The sequence below is a fragment of the Amblyomma maculatum genome, chromosome 7, assembly GCF_055883805.1.
Source record: "Amblyomma maculatum isolate TAMU_Amacu chromosome 7, ASM5588380v1, whole genome shotgun sequence".
Lineage (NCBI taxonomy): Eukaryota > Metazoa > Arthropoda > Arachnida > Ixodida > Ixodidae > Amblyomma > Amblyomma maculatum.
The window spans coordinates 136,587,263-136,609,165 of NC_139350.1; the positions used below are offsets into that span (position 1 = coordinate 136,587,263).

The 21,903-nt window shown below is 48.0% G+C and overlaps 1 long non-coding RNA gene across 2 annotated transcripts; it reads right to left on the reverse strand.

The window, feature by feature from the left end:
• Positions 1-7,840: 7,840 nt before the first annotated feature.
• On the reverse strand, positions 7,841-21,143 carry LOC146184825 (uncharacterized). 2 transcript variants are annotated; one of them, XR_014708935.1, is made up of 5 exons: positions 20,561-21,143; positions 20,031-20,111; positions 14,644-14,716; positions 8,611-8,718; positions 7,841-7,927 (listed from the first exon to the last, which is right to left on the reverse strand). It is a non-coding gene; the product is annotated as an uncharacterized LOC146184825 (long non-coding RNA). The 2 variants fall into 2 exon arrangements; XR_014708934.1 differs by lacking the exon at positions 20,031-20,111.
• Positions 21,144-21,903: the final 760 nt, after the last annotated feature.

Here is a 21,903-nt window from a genome sequence, read left to right on the forward strand (position 1 = left end):
GGTGGACTATTGTGTTTGTGCGCGGTCTTCGTGTGAAATCAGTGCGCGATTTAGCGGACCAATATTAGGTGCTGCAACGCATCAAATGAACCACAGTGAGGTGCGCGACAATAGTGGACAAAAAAGGTGCCGCCACGTGTCAAGTGAAGTGGACACAGTGCGCGATTTAGCGGACCAATATTAGGTGCTGCAACGCATCAAGTGAACCACAGTGAAGTGCGCGACAATAGCGGACAAAAAAAAAAGGTGCTACCACGTGTTGACCCCCGTGCGCGACAATGGCGGACAAAAAAAAGGGTGCTACCACGTGTTGACCCCAGTGAGCGACAATAGCGGACAAAAAAAAAAAGGTGCTACCACGTGTTGACTCCAGTGCGCGTGTTACCACGTGTTGACCCAGTGCGCAAATTAGCGGGCAAGTTCGGTGGACTATTGTGTCTGTGCGCGGTGGACTCAGTACGCGATTTCCAATATTAGGTGCTGCAATGCATCAAGTGAACCACAGTGAAGTGCGCGACAATAGCGGACAAAACAGGTGCTGCAACGGATCAAGTGAAATTACACAAAAATAGCGGACAAAGCAGGTGCTGCAACCCATCAATTGAAAGTGCGCGAAAATAGCGGACCAAATTCAGGTGTTAGCTGACAATCGTTAGGTGGACTCATTGCAACCGGGCGCTACGACTGTATAACAAAAGGCGCCAGTGTAGTGTAAAATGTGTGTGTCGCTTCACGACCACGGTACGTATGTCTAGTCCAGCTGCAAGGCGTTTGCGGGTACGGTTATCGAGGAGGCCGGCCTCGGTAGCCCTGCGTAGCTAACCTTGCGCAGTGGTCTGATGCGTGCTCCCCTTCAGTTAGGAAAGGTGCCCGCGAGGAACAACTCAGTGAGCGATATAGCGGACCTGGACTCAGTGTGCGTGAACCAAGTTGGACAACAGTCAAGCGAACACGACAAGAAGGCCACCCACCATCCAAGAAATGCCGAGCTAACTACCGACTACTGCAGCCAGTGACAATCGCCAGACTGGTAGGCAGGATCCCGCTGAGCGGGGAACGGGGTGTCGTCCCTTGCGGGTGATGCAACAGGGCTTGACCCACACCTTCCGTACCATCCTGCTGCTGCAATAAGCAGCGACGCTCTCGTATGCACAGGCGTTGATGCCTGGTGCTAAACGAGATGTGTCACCGCCGGTTTCCCAACCAAGTTGCTGCCGGGCCGTACGAGATATTGGTCCGGGGTGGCCGTACGAGATATTGGCGCACCCCCGCTGCAGTGTTCTATACCAGAGAGCCCCCCATTCGGCGCAATAGTGCCATAGGTGAAGACCCCCTCCCCTCCCCCCATTACCGCTCTTGCTGCTATCCCAGGTCTACGAGGGCCGTACGAGAGGGCCCCCGATGTCAGAGCCATGGATCTTCAGCCAAACATCACCAACAGGGAGCCGTGGATCTTCATCACCATCTACAAGGACAAGACAGAGGCCGGTAGTATACGTGCATGTGCCACAGTGCCTCCCCCATCCCTCCACCTACCGCTCTTCCGTTCCGGCTACGGGACATCGGTCTCAGTACAGGAACCTCTTTCTCTAATCTATCATCTTTCCTTCCGGCTACGGGACTTCGGTCTCAGTACAGGAACTTCTTTCTCTACTCTATTTCCCCCTATTTCTTCCGTTCCGGCTAAGGGACTTCGGTCTCAGTACAGGAACCTCTTTCTCTCTACTCTATGCCCTACCCCCCCTTTTCCGTTCCGGCTACGGGACTTCACGGATTGTGTTGTCTCAGTACAGGAACCTCTTTCTCTACTCCCCCTAACTTCTTCCGTTCCGGCTACGGGACTTCGGTCTCAGTACAGGAACCTCTTTCTCTCTACTCTATCTTCTTCCGTTCCGGCTACGGGACTTCGGTCTCAGTACAGGCACCTCTTTCTCTACTCCCCCCCCTTATCTTCTTCCGTTCCGGCTACGGGACTTCGGTCTCAGTACAGGCACCTCTTTCTCTCTACTCTATCTTCTTCCGTTCCGGCTACGGGACATCGGTCTCAGTCCAGGAACCTCTTTCTCTACTCTATCCCCCCTCCCTACCCTCTTTTTTGGCCGGGCACATGCACACATCATCGTTCATCAAGATCAAGTGTTACAAGGGACCCTAGCTTCGGGATAAAGTGGCACAAGGGACCCAAGCCTCGGAGAAGAGATCAAGAAGACTCTACTGATGAGAGTGCCGTGGTTTGGGATGGCCGAATGGTGAGGCTCGATCGGATAATGCACGAGAGAGTTATTCGTCGGTGGAACTCTGGGATTTGGTGCGATCGAGGGCGTTTTCGGCAGCCCGGTTTCACTAGGTCGCTGGGCTTCTCCTCCAGCCTCTGCTCTACCAATGGGGAGTGCCACTCAGAAGAGAGATGCCCGTGATCCATTTGGGCGCCGCGGTGCGAGCGTCGCGTCTACCCCCGTGGTGTAATGTCGTATGTGTGAAGTATTCGCCGTGTATAGGTGAGCCGGGATACCGTTCGCGGAAGTTTGGCATTTGGCGAGGTCGGGGGTCTTACCGGCTCGGCTTGCGCTCGGTGTTGAGCTTCTCCGTCTGCCTTTCCCGGTGTAACAAATGCAGGACAAGTAGTTTGCACATTGCACCACAAACATACTCACTGGCTCTCGTCCTTGTGGCGGGAGCCCCCTAGGACTCTGTGTGTGCGTATTCGCAAGTCGTGTCGAGGGAGCGCACAAGCGAGTCCAGCAAAGTATTCGCTCTCTATAGGCGAAGCTGGGAGCATCGTTGGTGGAAGTTTGTCATTTGGCGAGGTCGGGCGTCTCTGGACTGACTCGGCGTCCGCTCGGTGTCGAGCTTCTCCACAGCCTAGCAAATGGGGGACGAATAGTTTGCGCCCAATAGCTCTTGGGGCCTCCCAAGTCGTGTCGAGGGAGCTCCAGTTGCCCTTATTACTTGGCTGCGTGCTTCAAGCATCTATCGTCCAAATCGTCGTCATCGCAAGAACAAGCGACCGGACCAGCCGATGTATCATCGCGTCGCGCAAGAAAGAAGAAATGGATATTTCATCGCAGTATAGAGGCAGCAGCGCGGACGTAGAATTAGAAAAATTTTAGGGCCTATTATTTCAATAAATGTTCACACACACACACACACACACACAATTGCTGTGGTGATACGACTCTTTATTTGCCTTGCATTGCTGCCGTTGCTGAGCGAGCACGGAGGCCGAGGCCAGTCTTGCCACTTCGAGCGACGCAAAGCCCATGTAGACTGTAATTGCAAATGCAAACACTGGAACGTTAGCGAATTGGTGCACGACAGAGTAGATTTGGCTTGGCGACGCAAGAACGTCGTCGTCGCCGAGCATGGCATTTCTTTCTTCGCGTAGCCGACGGCGCAGCATGTTGCGTCTGTAACGTTCTCGCTTGGAATGCTTGTCGATAGCTGCTATGGCGGCTTCCTCGGTGCGCGCCGCATACAGGGCATATCTGGCAACCGCGTGGGCCGCAGTGTTGAATGTGTCAATGTTTCGCCTGACGTTAATGACGGCCCGAGTGGCGGCGGCGTTCCCGTCCGCGGGGAACCCGTGCAGCGCCACGAGCCTCTTGTTTGCGGCGGCGAGATCAAGATCGAGTAGTCGTGCCAGGCGCAGTGCACACAGCGGTCTCTGGGCATGCGCGGTAAGTTTGGTCAGGTGTACAGTCAGGTCGGCAGCGTCGGCGGCGCAGCTCAGGGGAGCGCAGCGCGGCATGTCTATCGTGTGCAGCCGTTGGTTGCCCGAAGAAGAGCGAAACAGCAGCTGGTCGCAGTGCGTCCATTGCATGGCCATAACCCAGGTGCACCTAGCCATGCGCACGGCCAATTCCGTGAGCATGGCGTTGTCCTGCTCTTCGCAGACGCACATCAACTCGAGGTGTCGCGGAGCATCGGGCGCCGCCGTGGAGCAGCAGCAGCACAGTTCGCGGCACCGACAAATGGCGTCGGCGTCCAGTGGCAGGGTAAACGGGTAGGCGCTGCGCACCACGAGTTTGAGCGACTGCGAGGATGATTGCGACAAGACGCAGACCCACTCGAGGACGCCTCGCTCGTGCACCGTCACCCGCGCCACGTGAACCAGATCCGGCGGGTATGGCGTTGGCACCGTCCACGAGTCGCCGTTCTGGCTCGCCGCGCTGACGGCCTCTAGCCAGGCGCGCACGAGCTGCGACGGGCCGGCCGGCTCCACGGCTTGGCCGAGCACGCATTCCGGTAGCCTGGGTCTGAGCAGCGCTTCCATGTCGGCCGCCGAGGTGGCGTTTGCCGGTTCGGGCAGCGTGAGCGACGACAGCACTCGTTCGTGGTTGGGAAAACAGGCGCGCGCCGCCGCCGCCAGTTTCCACGCTGCGTGAACGGCGAGATTGGGCCAAGCGCTAAGGTCGAGGGTGTGCAGTTTGGGCAGGAAGCCGCACAGCATGTCCAGGATCACGGCCGGCGGCCACCCTTCCGGTGGCGGCAGGGAAACCTATAATGGACAACAGTCGTCGTCGCGGCGGCGAGCGGGTTGGGGCATAGAAGCGGGTTACCTGAGTGGCAAAGCGCGACAACTTGAGCAGCGACCGGGCCCCGCAGTGTCGGCGCGGGCCGTCAAAGCGTCCAGCCAGGCGCGCATGTCGCACGTGTCGACCAGCGCCGATTCAACGGCGCAATCGAGCAGGCGACCGACGGCGGCGTTTAGCATGTCTGCCGCGGCGGGCATGGCAGCCGGAGACGACGACGTTAGCTGGAACCTCATGTGGTCACAGGTGGCCATCCGGTCGCCGGGCTCGTCGTCGAGACCCAGTAACGCATCCACGGGCAGCCACAGGTCCAGCGCACTCCAGTGGCCGCTTCCGTGGAACAGAATGCGACGCAACATGGTCCGCACGACTTGCTCGTCCTGTGTCGTGGCCGGCAGTGGCGATCCCACCGCGTTCAGGATAACGGCGGCCTGGGGAACGCAGCGACGGTAGTGGCCGAGCAGCATCTCGGCCAGGACGAACGCGGTCCGCCAGCGCCACTCGAGATCCGCGGCGGCGGCATCGACGACGTAGGCCGCACACACCAGCGTAGGCACGTAGAAGCGGTTGCACGGAAGCAGAGTCTCTCCGCCACCGAGGTCTGTGCGTACAACTCGCATCCAGGGCTGCAGGAGCGCGTTGACGTGGCTATATACGCATACCGTTAACGACGGGATAGGCATCGAGCCCCATACACGCGATGGGTATCATTATTCCCGCTCTTCTGTTCTGTCTGGCTGGCTGGGCTGTGTGTTGTGTGAGTGTGTGTGTGTGTGTATATATAATGTCGCGGCAGCAGCTGGAGGTGTGGCTGCCCGCTGCGAATAATAATGTATCAGGGGGGATGGTTACCGCTCGCACTGGAGGTGTTTCCGCAGAACTGTGGCGTAGGCCGCTGGCGCGCAGACAATGTGTTACTCGACCGCCGCACAAGAGCTAGCGGATTTCGGACGCCGCGTAAACGCTTCGTTGGACGACACGCTGGCACGCGTTCGCCAACTAGTCGCTGCCGCGGACGCCGAGTTTTACACAACGCCGAGAGCGCAGTCTGAAATGCGCAAAGTATTAGACGAGTACCATTCTTCTTCGCGGCAGGGCAAAGTGGGATGCCTGGGCACGCACTCCCCGCAGCAGTAGCTCAAGGATCCCGTGCTCGTGGCCGCGCTCACACTGTGCGATTTGGCCGCGGCTCGCTACAAGCGCAAGTTCTCTGACAAGCTGTACGCGCGTGCGGTGCGGTGCGTTATCGCCGCGTTGCCGGCTTACGACAAGACACAAGCCGAACGCCTCTTGGGTCAGGTTCGACAGAACCCGAACCACATTTGCAGTTTGCAGTGGTAGATAGATAGAGTAGGCAGGAAGGGGGTGGGAGAGCATTGCCGCCACCAATCAGAAGCAGTGTTGTTGTAAGTGTTCTCCCTCCGTATGAGAGGGACCGGGCCTGTGCGCGATTTCATTTCGTCAGCACCGCCGCAACACCATGGGCAATCGCGTGTCGATGCTCCTGTCTCGCACGTCGCCGGCGGCTCCGACGGTGGTTGAGCATCAGGAGCACAACCGCCGCTGCAGCCGAGCCTTACAATGGGCGGCACACGCGCTTCACCGGGACCACTGCAAGCGGGCGTTGGACTACTTTGTGCAACACCAGCTCGGCAACGCGCTCGAAATGTTGGTCGGCGAAAAGGAATGCTTCATCGACCTGCATCGCCAGTTTTAGAAGCACTTTGCCAAACTCGAGAACCTGTCGCGACAAATGACGGAGCCGAGTCGCGAGGATGTGCTGGCGTGCCTCGACGAGCTGATGAAATTTGTAAAGCTACGGGTCCCAGACGCCATCCGAGAACGGGACAACAGCGAGATCAAGGCCTTGGCGCACATTGCAAGCGCTCTGTATGCTGCCATCTACCTAAAGATGAACAACAAGGATTACATGCTGACCGAGTTGATCACCGACAGCGTGTGGAGCAGCAGCAGCAGCAGCTCGAAGGAGGAGGAGGAGGAGGAAGGCGACTCGGATGGCTGTACGATGACCACGTCGTCCTAGGTGCCGTTGTTGTGGTTATGATACATAATAAATAGTTGTCGGAACCTATTCTTGGGCTTCTCGTTTGTTTTCCACCTCCCCCCCCCCCTTGTGACACGACGCGCTAGCTACACCATGGCTGTGCACGGGAGAAAGAGCGTGATGTTCTCGTTAAACAGATAATGCTGCCGGGCATTACTATGCGCAACCTGGTAGCCGCCAAGCTTGCGCTCGCAAAACAATTAGCCGCCCTCCCCGAGGAGGTAGTGCGCAATTTGAGCAAGTTTCTCAACTCGTTGGCGCAAAATCTCGGGCGCCGCGAGCTGGCGTTGGAGAGCGTGCCCAGCATTCCAGAGTGTCGCGCGATTCTACAAGCAAGCATTACTCGCATAAGCAACTACCTCGAACAGCCAGTAACAGCAGAGCCAGCAACCGATGCCGCCGCATCAGAGCCAGTACCTCAAGTGGATGCGACCGCGGTCACAATGAAATTTGACACGGTAGTCTACGGCGTTGGTCTCATTATGCGGGCGGAAAATCTGAGCATCAGGGAGGCGGCACAAGCCATTATGGATAACATCTCCAATCACTTTGTGGAGATGCGCTCGAAATACGAGCAGGAAGATGAGGACGCCGCATTTACCGAATACTTCGTTACGACCATGAACACCTTCTTTTTGGAGACCGGACGACCAATGAGCGAAATGTTGAGATACAAGTCCAAGTTGTCTGGCAAAGTTCGGCGACGCATCTGCGATATTATCGTGCAGATTACTACAAACTCCGAGATGACCAAAGAGCAGCGGCGACGCAAGTTGGTGGCAGCAATATGCGAAAACGAAGGGGAGCCGGCAGCCAAAAGGGCCATGATTGAACAATTGTCGGGCAATCCAGTCAAAACGTACTACAGAAATACTACAGAAAAAATTCCTGCAGTTTGTAGTTTGTCGTATTTTCGGCATGTCGTAATTGTGTTGTTTGTCTTGTGTAGTATTTCTGTAGTCTGCGTTGTGTAGTGTGTAGCAATTCTGTAGTCAGTCTTATGTAGTGTGTCGCATGTCTGTAGTCTGTTTTTTGTAGTGTGTCGCATGTCTGTAGTCTGTCTTTTGTAGTGTTGTCCTGTAGTCTGTCTCCTGGTCTGTAGCATTTGTGTAGTGAGGTGCATTTCTGTAGTCTGCCTCGTCAAGTAGTTTCTATTGATAAATTAACGTGCAGCTGCGGAGCACCAGTCTAGCTCTGCATTCCATGCATTCTTAAGTATGGCCATGCACATCAAAAACACCTTACTTGGGGCAAAACACTTTATTAGCACAATACTCCCGGCTGATGACGTTCCTTTTTCTTCTGCTTGTGCGAGTTCAGCACGCCCTAGCTGAAGAAGAGAAAGACTGTGAGACTGCATGCCCATAAGAAATATACGTAAGCACTGCAGAGCTCATAAGTATGCAACGTGTCAACAAAATGTCACCTAGCTGTGCAGACCACTACAGAATTCGGGAGACATCTGTTGACTGCGACAGCACATTTCGCATGCACTGCATAGCTCGAATGACCAATTATGAAGAAAACCACACCATTTTTATAAGCACAATATGCTTCCTTGATATCAGATAGTGAACTCTCACCTATCCTGATCTTGTTAACTTGGCAATTTAGTGAACTTAGTGCTAGCAAAAGTGCATAGCTCCAATGATGTCCAATGCTGGTTAATTGGAGACACTTATTTGTGCACCAATTAATACAGATCTCAGGCTTTCGCAACTCCTAGATTTAAGCTATGCAATGCTCGGCAGATCAGTGGTGCACGAGATGGATGAGAGGAGTTAGTTTTTTCCTGCCTGCTGGCTTGTATGCTAACTGCATTGCAACAGGTGATGTTCGTTTTGCTCTCTTCTCACTGGCAACATATCAGAAGAGCTCGACGAGAAAGACAATCACCACAACCATGATGACAATCATTACCTGTTACTGTGATGCTGAACAAATTATAACAGCCAGCCTCTTAATTCTGCTTAAACTGGACAGAAGAATCAACATGACCATGAAGATATTTACCGCCGCAGGTCACAGCACTTCTCGCCAGGTACCTTGCCACCTTTTTGTGGCGCTTCTGCAGCTCATCGGCAGGGCAGGCCTTCACCTTGAGGTAGTGCCACGAGGAATCTGCAAAATTAGGTAATAAGTAATATCAGTGTGGTTCAATATCAATATTACAATCTGACTTGGTACAAAGCTACAAACACTCATCCATAATACTACAGTGCAGATACAACCTGCAAAGTAATATAGGAACAAAGTGAAATCAAGAACAATGCATGCAGCATCAATGACCAATACAACTCGACTATTTAAACAATTACTGTAAGGGGATGGGGAATTATAACCATTTGGACAACAAATAATTTAATACAGTTAGAAATTGTGGCACTGTTTGCACTATATACTACAGAAACTAGTGCAATATGGATTGCAAGGTAAGTCTGCATCAATTATCGACATCATAAGGCTAGTTACTTCCACTGTAGGACAAAGTACTGCCCCACTGATTTTTAATTATCACTGTTTTGCTTTACCTGCAGCCATCTGCCCTGCTTCAAGCATACTAACCATATCTCCCAACCAAATTCTTTTCAATTCACAGCTTACAATTTCTTCCTCTCTGATACTGCTCTGCTACTCAAACTGACCATAAGTTTCTCTTATACCCTAGTTACTCGGCTAGCTTAATCACGGTTACCGAACATAACCATGGTTAACCGCCAATCGCGGTTCGCTGCTGTTACACAGCTCACTGCCGTTCTCGGTTACAGCAGCTATTGCCCATTAAGTACAACAGCCGAAGCGACGCTGTGATTGGCAGATTGAAGCTGAATTTACAAATATCCTATTTATAAATGGTTCCCGGAGTGTCGTACCGACGAGGCGCCAACAGCGTGGTCAAGCACCACACAAGGGCAGCACCTCCTCGACCACCGTAAACATCATTGCGGTGGCCCCTCCTCCCGCAAACCGTACGCGAACAAAACACCGTATCGCTAGTGCCAATGTCAGAAATGAAGCGAGCAAACTTTGTTGGTGTCTGGAATACTGAGTAGATTACCAAAATTGAATCACTCTTGAGAATTGCTGACCAGTGGCAAATTGCTGCTAAGAGCGATAACCGCGACAAGCAAGTTTCAACTCAAGCCAAGCCAGCTGCTGCTGGTGCAAACTGGGCTCAACCGCCCTGCTTGTACTAGCTCCGCGATTTTTGCTTTGCAAAAGTTAACCATATCATTCGTTTACTATGGCAGATTAGGATTCATAAAGGTAGTTTCATGAGTAGACCAATTAGGAAAGCGTCGCTCAGTACCAAAGCACCGACCGCCGCTTGTGCTTAGAAATGGTTTGGATTATGCCTGAAGATTAGTTCAGCACTTTATTTTATTTTATTTATGGCGCTGAGTTTGCCACACGGCGTAAAAGGTGGTGGTAGAGTCACAGGAAAGTGTGGAGTGCGGCCATGTGCAAGAAGTCACATAAACTGCAGGCATAAATGTTGTTTGTTATCCATAAGTGGAAATGAGAGTCATTAGTTGGTGAAAGTCCAGCTTTTTGTAAAATGATCTTGCGTATATGCGAAGTTCCTGGGCATGTCCATATTAGATTCCAGACAGTGGTGTCGCAAGTGGGTTCTTCGCAGTGTGGGCATTTGTCGGGAACTGGAATAGTAGTACTTTGCCACTGGTGTTAGTTCAGCACTTCTGAAGCTGATTACTGCTGGAATTACGCGGCAAAGAGCTGCATTGGCATCTTCGCCATGACCAACACTGTGTGGCTACAGTACATGGTTGGCTGTAGTAACTGATTAAGTAAAATGAATACGAAAAAGCTTAATGTATAAGAAAAAGGTCAACACTGTTAAACTTGTGCGTCAATTGCTAGCGCATGAAAGGAGGACAACGATATGAATGACTTGAAGTGTGCTTTTCATAAGACTACTCTTTTTGATAGACTTTCCGCTGCTCCAAGCACCAATTCACTCCAAAGAACAACTATTACCGGCAACTATAGGGAACTAGGAATCATATTTCTAGCCCTATTTACCTGAAACTTAAGAGACAGAAATTCATCGTATAGTTCTTTGTAACATTCTCTTATAGTGCGCTGCCAAGCTTTCATCTTGGTCGATAAAAAAGTGTCACGCCTGTTTCCTCGTATAGATTCATCAATGTCATTCACAGGTTAATATACACATGAAGGCTTTTAGGAGTGCTCTTATTTTGTTCTTTTCGCTGTATAGGAGAGGTGCATGAGCACAACTGTAATGTTCTCCATGAGCGCTTAGCAAAATTTGAGCGATCTGCTATTTTTTTTATTATACTTGGAACATTTTTATTTAAATTCAAGTCATAACTGCTTATTTTGCAACCCTCATAGCCGAATCCACTTTGGGGCATTAAACTCCATATACCATATGTACCATATTTAAATATACTGTTCGATCAGAGCTAGGTTTTACGTGAATATTTAATTCGTTCTGCAGGTTCCTGATGAATTTCAAGAGAAAATTTATTGATCTGAGAAATAACACTGCATAACTTTGCCGGGATACTAATGATGTTCACTCGCTTTATAGGACTGGTTATGAAGTCACTGATTGAAACTCGTGAAAGTGAAAACAGAAAAGCTACATCAGAAGACAGCGCCTGTTTTGGCAATATCAGGCTGGAGTGACCGCTTAAAATAACTACAGTTACCTTCGCAGCAGCTTTTGTGTCCTTTTCTGTACGAACACATGGGCACTGCAGGTGAATGGGTTGTCAAGGAGTTTTGATTAAACTTCTTATGAATGGACAGTATATAAAACAAAACGTCCACAAACTGCAGGTGTTTGCTATTACGCTCTTCGCTGTACGGCCAAAAAGTAGGTGCGACAATAAAGGGTTGTGAACTACCTGATCAAGTTGCAGTGCAGATGTGCAATGCACGTTAGCTGCAAAGGCAATTTGTCGCTGAAGGGTCTACTTGTAGTGCTCACGCTGCCCTTTGCACTCATCTTTATCAGACAGTAAGAAACATGAAAACAGGTGCCATTTTCTTTCTTGTGCCTCGTGGTGTAACTGACCGCACCACAGCTTGCAGGAATATCCAGAACTATGCTTGAAAACAAAACAGACGGCTAGGGTTTTTGCCTACACCCCAAAAGTCACTGCTGTCACCAGTGCCACCGCATCTTCACTGATGTCACTGGCTGATGCTTGTCTATATAGTACCAAAAGTGTGAGCAAAATGGCATCTAGCTCTGCAGACGCCTGTAGAATTAGGGAGCCATCTGTTTACAAGATAGAACACATTTCGCATGCGCTGTACTACTCTAATGTTCACTTATGCAGAAAACTGCACCATTTGCTATAAGCAAAATGCACTTCCTTGAACAGCATGTGGGACGAAATGGTGCATGATACCCACAATAGCAGTGCAATGACGACAAACACGAAAAGAGAAACACTACACAAGGACACACTACCAATTATAACACAAAACGGAACCCCAGCTTTCACTTTCACACCCAAGTACATCACACTAAAACAACTCTTCTTTCCTAATTACGCAGATATACCTGGCCAACAATAGATGTTAGTAACCCTCCCATCCAAGGTGAGGGGTGGTCTTTTTTTTATTTCCCAAACTTGCCATAAGGCATACTATTAAAATGCTTTACATAGTTTTTGAAATAAAGTTTGCGAAATAAAAAAAAAGTTCACCCCTCACATTGTCTGTGCAAGACAGTTACAACTTCTGCCACTTAGACACACACTAAAAGATCACCACACATCTGCAGCTGCCATGAATCAAGTTCACTCACAATACATCTAAAAGGAGAGTTCAGTTCATGAGCCTTAAAAGGAAAAAAACACACCAAGGCAACCCTTCTTGCAGTCGCTGGTCGCTTTGGCCAATCTGCTCAGCTGCAGTTCTTTACATAACATGATGACATTTGCTCTACTAGCTTTCTTCTGCACAAGCAGAAAATTCTTAATTCTTCCTGAAATTCTTCACGGTCGCCTTCTCTTCATATAGGCCAGCCAGAACCACTTTGAAGCCCCCTTTTCCGTTTGAAGAAGACGAAGGATATCATCTAAAAACATTATTTAGAGTATGTTCCTGCAGTACTAGATCCATCTTCCGAGAAGTCCTTGGGGTACAATCCAGCCCATCCAATATTCCCCTCATGCACCACACAACCCTGGGGGCTTTGCAGTGGTTCCGGCTAGCCAATACTAACAGAAGGTGACCCAGGCAATTAAGAATTTTGTACTTGTATAGAACAAAGCTAGTAGATCAAAAGCCATCGCAGTATGTAATGAACTGCAGCTGACCAGATCGGCCAAGGTGATCAGTGATTGCAAGGGTTGCCTTGATGCATTTTTTCCCTGTTAAGACTCAAACTGGATTTTCCTTTTAGATGCATTGTGAGTGAACGCAATTTGTGGCAGTTCCAGATGTGTGGTGGTTTTTTTAGTTTGTGTCTTAGTGGTGGAAGTTCTGTTTGGATGATGTGAGTGATGGATTTGGTCTTGTATTCGCTGCTTGGACAATACCTGGGATTTGAGGGTTGCAAACATTTACTGTTGGCCAGACATATCTGCTTAGGAAAGAAGCGGTGTGCGAATATGAAGGACTTGTGTGTAGAGAAGGAAGTTGTGCTTGGGCGTTAAAGACGAAGTTTGCATTCTGTTTTGTATTACAGTTGGTAGTGTATGCCTGTGTTGTTTTTCATTCATAGTGTTTGTCTTTGTTTCACCACACTTCCTTGAGAAAAGGTAGTGAGCTCACATTTATACTCATCACGTTAACTCAGAAAGTCAGTCAACTTGGACTCTGCATGTTTCTAGCAAAAGTTTATAAAACTCAATGGTGTTCAATAGAGACATTTTGTTCCGCACCAGTCAATACAACATTGGCATTCATAAAACCTAGCTTTGAGTGGTGCAATGCTCGGCAAATCAGTGGTGCAAAGGATAGACGAGAGGTGTTGGGAGTTTTTTCCTGCCTACAGGCACATACTTTGCTGACTGCATTGCAGTAGCTAGTGTTCCTGTTGCTGGCTTCTTACTTGAGAAATATGAGAAATGTTTAACAGCAAAAATAATTTAACAAATGATGAGAATCATAAACTGCTACTTGTGAACAAATTATAGCAGCCAAGCACTTCTGCAACCTAGAGTAGCTCATCTGGAATGGGAGGGTGAGATCGCAATCAACCCATCAAGTTGACCCTTGGAACAGAGCGGCATCAGAGCTGCCATCCCTAAGCCGAGTAATTTGGAGGGGTTGTTAAAAAGGTCTTTACATCTGTGTCTTGTGCTTTCACACAATGCAGTAGCTTAGTACTGCATGCTGATGCATATGTGCCAGATGATAGAGGCGAAAATAAGAAATTAGTCATTTAGCAAATAGCAAAGTGCCCAGAAGAAATGAGCATGGGCAGGACATGTAGTGTGAGGAGAGGATAACCAATGGACGCCTAGCATAACAAACTGGATTCCAAGGGAAGGAAAGCTTAGCAGGGGCAGCAGAAAATTAGGTGGTAGGATGAGGTTACGTTCGCAGGGGTCAAGTGGATGCAGCTAGCACAGGACTGGGTTAAATGGAGGAATATGGGAGAGGCATTCGCCCTGCAGTGGGTGTAGTCAGGCTGATGATAATGATGATGAAGGTGCATGTATATGATTGACAACCTTGTCACATGAAAATAAATATGTAAAATAAATATCAATGAGACAGCTGCACAGTGCAGTAGAGAACTACATTGACTGCCCAGAGAGCTAGCATTGAAGACAGAATGTGGAGCTCGAAAGGCTGCCCACGTCACCATCACACTACCTCTCAGCAGGAGTGACTTGTGGTCAGTGGGCTGCCAAAGCTCAATGAATCAGGAAGACTGCATTTGTAATAAACGCTCAAACTCATTAAGTTACACTCATTGAGTTAGGTTTAGTTTTCACTCCCAAGGAATAAATACTGGTGCAAAAGTGCTGAAGACCATCTAAGGTTACCATAAAACCTCCAATATTTTTTTCGGTATAATGAGCAGAAACACACCTTTTGACTGCTTTCCTGCCTGTTGTGAGACTGTAGCATCACCCAAACAGGCCTTGGCACTCACAGTGGTTCACTGTTATTGAAACAAAAACAACAATTAGGTTTTTTAAATGTGCAACAACAGCACAGCACATTCTAGTACAAAAAAAATGTTTTTCTTTAGCTACAGTAAAAGAAAATTTTAGCTGAGAACAGCTAGCATGAACAGAACAACTTTGAAGGAAATATTTAAGATCCGTCATAACATCAATTATGATATACTAAAAGATGTGGCTCATGAAAGGGGTGCGTGAGGTGTGGTCCGCACAGAGTGCAGCGCTCAGAGGGTGCAGCTGGGCAGTGAGAGAAAGGAAGTGGTGCGGAGCAAAATGAATTATTGTCTTAAAGCACGTATTGGTACTGCTGAGACACTGACTGCAGAATGCGACCTTCTCGTAAACTAATTGTTCTGTTTGGAGTTCTTGAAAACACAGGCCTTAGTTTATGCCAGACTCCATGCCAAATTAATGTTGTCGTGCTGCTGGGGCTATGTCGACCCGGCCTTCACTTGGTAGCGTGCAGAGACTCGGGGTTGAAGTAGGATTGAATCTTCGAAGTTGGCGAAATATGTACAAGCAGGTTTAATGGCACTTTGAGAAAACTTATTTACAATATTTACACGAAAAAGAAGGGTACATCAGCAAAATGGCAAGCGTTAAGAGTTCATAGCGAGAAGCGACTGGATGAGCCGTTTACCCAGGGCCCAGAGCGACATTTCGTGCTCTGCAGCGTCCTTAAAACCCCCTATGTCCAGCCCCTCTCTGAAGATGCTGACCAACCAAATCCAGGGCACGCCCCTCAGGTATCGGCATCCAATCGAACACATCACTGCACTGATGGTCTGAAGCACTGACTGGTCCGGCATTCATTCGTTGGGCGTGATCACTTGTTGGCGGGAAAAGCTTGGGAACGGCGAGGAGAGGAGGTACATTTCTATTCTTCAGCAAAGAAACCACAGGCTGGTTCTGACAAGGGGTTTTACTTCTCAGAAACCCGAGTGCACGTGGCGCCGCATAGGGCTCCCAACATGGTCCCTTTTCGACAATTGCAAATCTTTCCTGCATTCCCGGGAAATCACTTAATGGCCGTATGAGTCATGCTCCTTTCTTGTCCTGCACGTCAGCGGACATGTCACTCTGTCGTCTCCTTTGGATAGGAGGCATTCATCACTGGAGGATAGCACTTCTGACGACTGGAAGGGTGAACAAAAGAAAGAAAGCACTTCCTGCTATTTCCCGCAGGGGGACGTTTCTTTGTGTTTTTCCAGACGTTCTCTTGACAGGGTCAATTTGGCATTTGCAGGTTGTCCACAAAGCAAAACATCCTTACAAAACAGGATTCCTGGAAACAGGCTCACTTAGAGCCATTGGACCATCACCACATATTCACAAAACTTATCCATGCCCACAGGCGAACAATAGAGCGCGCAATTGCGGATGCTTGGTCGTAACAATGTTCAACTGGGCCTTCGCACGCGGGTGCGCCCTGAAAACACCGGCATTGATTCGATACCCATCAGAATCCCCTGCACAAAAGCATGTTAGACGACACCAGTCAGCAGCCGTACTGTCATGCCTCTTTTTCTTTATATGCAGTTCAGTCTCCTTTCCCAAGCGGGCATTGCTGGCAGTATCTCTCCGGCAGTTGTCTTGTTCATTTATCTCCTGTGCCTTTCTCGCTCCTCGATCCAGTCCCATTCGCCTCACAATTTCAAAACGCAGAAAGGCACAGAATGCCTGTTGTTGAGTGGAATGGCAAGTCAGATCATGACGTGCTGACCACAAAAAAAAAAGAGAAGGAGGGCACTTTTAGAAAGGCCAGGTGCTTTAAAAGGCGAATTGAGAATGTACCCAAGGGTGCTCACATAGTGCATTATTCTCTCTGGAAAAGGCAAGGTCATTGTTAAAATGAGAAATTCAACTGAAAGCATTAACAAAATTGACCCTGGGGATGCCCCCTATCTCCCAGCTCCAAAAGGCCATTTGGCGCTCAACATTTTCTGTTGGTATGGCGCCAATGAGCATTGGTAACTTTGCAGTCTAGATGCGGAAATCAATCTGCACCTTTTCGAGGTACAAGTGGACTTCCAATACTTCTCATACTGGGCAATCACCTGTCTTAATTAAGCCGCTTAGTTAAGTCAGTGAATGTCCTCGCAACTTACACATGCAAGTGTTTCTGCCTTTTTTGGAAAACTTACACATGCAAGTGTTTCTGCCTTTTTTGGAAATATGTTCTTTTGACGTAATGTTTTAATGAATTGTCATTCCTGGGGAAATATCGCTGCGTCTAAGGGTTAAAAAGAAAAAAAAATACACTTTACTTGCTCTGCATGGTTGGGTGCAAAAGCAAGCTTGACTTCAAAGGAAACCATGAGGACAGAGAAGGAAGTTACGATTTGGTGCTTAAAACATGGGGAGGGAGAAAGGGTGCCGCTCCTTTGCACCAGATGCGGGTGACCCTAGAGACGCCAGTGCTAAAAGAAACAAATGCATTCCTGTAAAATGCACCTTTTAATTGAGAATATATTTTGAAAAATCTTCAATCGTTTTGTGGAAAATTCTTTTCACCATGTCCAGAACAGCTGCTCCTGAACAAATTTACGACACTGTATTGGTGAAACAGTAGCAACAGCCAGCAAAGTAAACTATTGCTCAAAGCAGTGAGACTGCAACTCGACACTATTACATCGCACTACTGGCTTGTGACAGTGTACTCAAGTTCCTATCTTAGCATCCTCTTTAAGAGAAGTACACGTGCCTTCATAACCCCGTGTACATTCCCCCTCCCTCGTAACTTAACGAGATTAGAGGAGGTTTCCCTTAGAAGGATAAGAGCTGGGGCGGCCCTTACCCCGTCGGTAACATGCCGATGGCAATCTCAAGCAGACATCGGACCAACCACATGCCCGAAGTGTTCCACACCAGCTGAAGAAGTAAGCATTCACCACCTGCTGTGGACTTGTGCAGTGACAAAGGCATCAAGGACACAGATTCTGCGGGAAGTGGGACTAACCACAACAAGGGAAGAGGACTTCTCTAAATGGCTCACCGACAACAATAAGAGCAGGCGCCTGCTCCGGTTCCTTACGGAAAATATTTTACATCAGTTTCTATAATATGCCTTGTGGCAAGCTTTCGATAAAAAAAAAGTGATGACAAACTTCACCTTCCCTCTCAAGGCCGCCTGCCAAGCTTGATAAATTTCTAGTGTGCTATCCAGCTGTCCTGATGTTGATGGTCATGACATAGAAGAGCGCACACCACCAGTGAGAAAGCGCATCGTGCTGTCGCAGAGCTATCGGACGGCCGAAATTAAGTGATGTTTTTCCTGTTTATTTTTTTAATACCTTGAAGTTATTAATTGTCAGTCACATACATCCCATCCTGCCAGTTTGGGCAATACGACCTAAGGCATTGCATCAGCCATTAACATGCTCACTTACCCCGCCGGGGTGGCGCAGTGGTTACGGCGCTCGACTACTGTTCCCAAGGACGCGGGATCGAATCCCGGCCTCGTCGGCAGCTTTTCGATGGAGGCGAAAAGCAAGGCGCCCGTGTGCTGTACGATGTCAGGGCACGTTAAAGAACCCCAGGTGGTCGAAATTTCCGGAGTCCTCCACTACGGCGTCTCTCATAGCCTAAGTCGCTTTGGGACGTTAAACCCCACAAACCAACCAACATGCTCACTTGTTCTTTAATACTCTCTTCAGCATTGTTTCTGCAATGGGTTCGACATTTTTTTCAGTGAGTCCCCTGACAACAGCTTTAGTTTAATGGCGAGATACATTGTCCCTTATCCATATGTCATGAGGAGATTGTTAGGAATATGAATCACAAACCTAATCTTCATTATGAAAAATGAAAGGTGATAAATAGTAATAGTATCTGCTACCAAAAACCCAGTTCACACTGGAGGAACACATCAGCGGCATGAACAAAACACATTTGCCAGCAAGCCAGAAATTTTTTCACTACAAACTTGTTTCCAAAGAGCTGAGAAACAAGGCACGTTGCCGGGGTGTTGCCTCGGGCAACGAAAATAATATGCAGACAGCGTCCATCAGCATTATTTGACTTTTTCGCCAGCTGAGCAAAACCTCCGGCAACAACACACCACCACAGCATGCACTTAAAGGTAACTGACCGTTTTTTAACAGTTTCCATGCATCAAGACAGCACTTAAAGAAAACTCTTTTTCATCGCTTTGTTGCATGCCGTAGTATGGCGCATTGCAAGCAGTCAGACAGGCTGCCAATGAAACCAGCTGTGCTGGTGCCGCATGTTTCCCTTTCTCCTCCATGCCCAGTATTTGACCCCAGAAATGAGCACGCAGGCAGTATGGGACTATACGAGTGGCTATGCTTGAGGAGCAGTAAGGGAGCATTGTCAGCTTTTTTTTTCAGTGGGACTAGGAGCTCGCCAAGTGTTCCCGTAGAAATTTCCACTGTGTAGCTGGGTGACAGGTACATATTTCCAGACAGTTATTGTTAAAGTGGCGAGATGGCTGCCAAAGCTATGCAAATGTGCTGTTGCCAGACAAAGGTTGACCAAATGTTTCTGCAGTGTGAACCAGGCATAACAGTTTACTTAGTGTGACAATATGCATCTAACAAAAACAATGACTTGTTTCAGCAGACTTGGCACTGAGTCTGACGGTAACTTTTTACTGGACTAAGGATACTGTTATAACAGATAAGATTCTCTATCTGGTTTCATCCAAAAACTTTATAACTTACCATATGAGATCTACATGCTCCTAAAAATATGCTACGGCACCTAATTTCAACAGTTCTAAGAGGACTCACTGAACAGAATATCAAGCCCATTTGCAGAGGCAATAATTAAGACAGCATCCAAAAAGAAGTAGCACTGCAGCAAAGCACGCCATCTCTTGTGTACAGGGTTGAAGTGCACATTACGGTAGCCACCGATGCTGCATCTCAGGTAGTTTTCCAGCATACCTGGCCGCAGTATCTCGTTCTTCCAGCAGTTTGATAGATCACAGCCGTCCCACTGCTTTGCCACCATTAGAACCATGAACAGCAGAGCTGCCAAATGCCACACTAGAAACTTGTCTGGCAATCACCCATGCAAGAGTGAGATCGAAATGTTTTATAACTCATGGCACTTTGGCCACAAGCAAGCAGCACTATACGACAGTGTAGCCCTACTGATGCTCTGTGGCAATGAGTGGTGGCCAATTTAGTTTTTTAGCTGACAATACATACCATACACTAGATAGTATGTACAAGGCTGAAGCATTTATGTTATGATTTTAGCAAGATTCATAAAAATTCTGTGCCTGTGAGAACATGCAAATATCTGAAAAGCATAAACATTTCCTACCTGATGGCTGTGGCAGAGGTAGAAGTGGTACACTGCTGCTGTGGGACCTATGGTTTGTACTAGCTGAAGGCTGGTTCGGGACTGACAGTTAAAGAAATACAGCAAATTGTTTAATTTCTAACAGATATCTCTGACACTTTCGAAATTTTGCCACACTCTACAACTAATATTTATGCAACTCAAGCGGGGAGGAAGTAAAAAATTCCCCTCATCTTAAGTTTTTTTTTATTTCTGAAGACCACTGTTACTATTTTACCCTCCACCTCTGTAAGAGGACACTTCAGAGACACTGACAAATTAGTTTTAAAGGACACTGAAAAGTCAGGTTACACTAGCATGGCCCTAAAGCCACAACGCTAGTCTTAGTGGGTATTCATTTACTTTCATTTACAGTTTATAGTACAGACCACTCTGTTTAGCCTGCAGTCGGTTCATGCATTTGAATCCTTAGATTTACATCAGGAAGGTACTTTACAAACGTTCTGCATATTTGTGAAGAACATGAGAATATCTGTAAAAACAAAACTCACACCTGGTGGCTACAGTAGAAGTATGACCAGTGCAGTCCTGCTGGGGGAACTATGGCTTGTATCAGCTAAGGCTGGCTTGGGGCTGAAAGTTAAAGGAGCACATAAGATGGTTTCATTTCCAGCAACTACCTCTGAAACAGCATTCTAAATTATTCACTCTTTTGCAACTTAGGTGTATGCTATTTGGCTTCTTACATTTGCTTTTTAATTCCCATGGCTTGAGTACTTGCAATTTTTGAAAACCACTGGGACAATTTTACACTCCTCCAAAGTAAGCGGGCACCTTAGAGGGACTGAAAACTAAATTGAAAAGGGCACTGAAAGGAAATGGTGAGTCAGGTTGCAGTGATTGCCATACATCAGATGACAGCAAATATGCTCTGTACCACATATTTGCTTTTATAACCAAGATATTTGTATTAAGGCAAAAACCTGCAGCCCTATTAGAGGCACATTTCACAAAGCGGTCATGAATGACATAAATATGACAGCTCGCAAGGAACAACTTTAAGCTTGTCAGTGGGAAACAGCTATTGCAATATGAGGACAGTAGAGTGGCGATTCAAGAAAAGAATTCAGTTTGCACCTTTGCACCTTGTTAAAGCAAGTAAAGCAGTGGCACTTCTCTGCTGCTTAGCAGTTACACAAGAGCTTACTTTCTGCAGATTAGTTATCCTAACAATCGTATGAAAGCTTTGTTGTCAGGCAAAAGGCCAGTCAATTGCTAAACAAAATATTGAAAGCATCGTTTCAAGGCAAAAGGCCAGTCAATTGCTAAAAACAAAATTAATGAAAGCATCATTGTCAGGCAAAAGGCCAGTCAATTGCTAAACAAAATATTGAAAGCATCGTTTCAAGGCAAAAGGCCAGTCAATTGCTAAAAACAAAATTAATGAAAGCATCATTGTCAGGCAAAAGGCTAGTCAGTTGCTAAAAAAGAATAATGAAAGAATTGTGTTTTGAAAAGAATTGTTGTAAGCGGAAAAACCAGTCAATTGATAAAAAAAACGAATGAAAGAATCATTTCGCGTCGGAGCTGGTATGCGTGCCGCTACAGGGATTCTACTACCTCCAAAACCTCGCCGCACGCTCGTCGGACCACCAAGACGATTTGCACTGCAGCCCCGTGAGACAGTGCAGCCAGAGCTCGTGCTTCTATAAGGCGTAGGGGCGATCTTTCCTCTCTCTTGCGTGCACTCCCTGCTTCTGCACTCCACTTGAGGTTCTTTGACTTTGTGAAACTAAAGTAGGCTATGAAACTCGCTGCAAAACCCAGTAGAACTGCGTCTAGCCAGACCACAGCTATCGTGCAACCCTTCTGTGTGTAGATGGGGGGGAGGGGA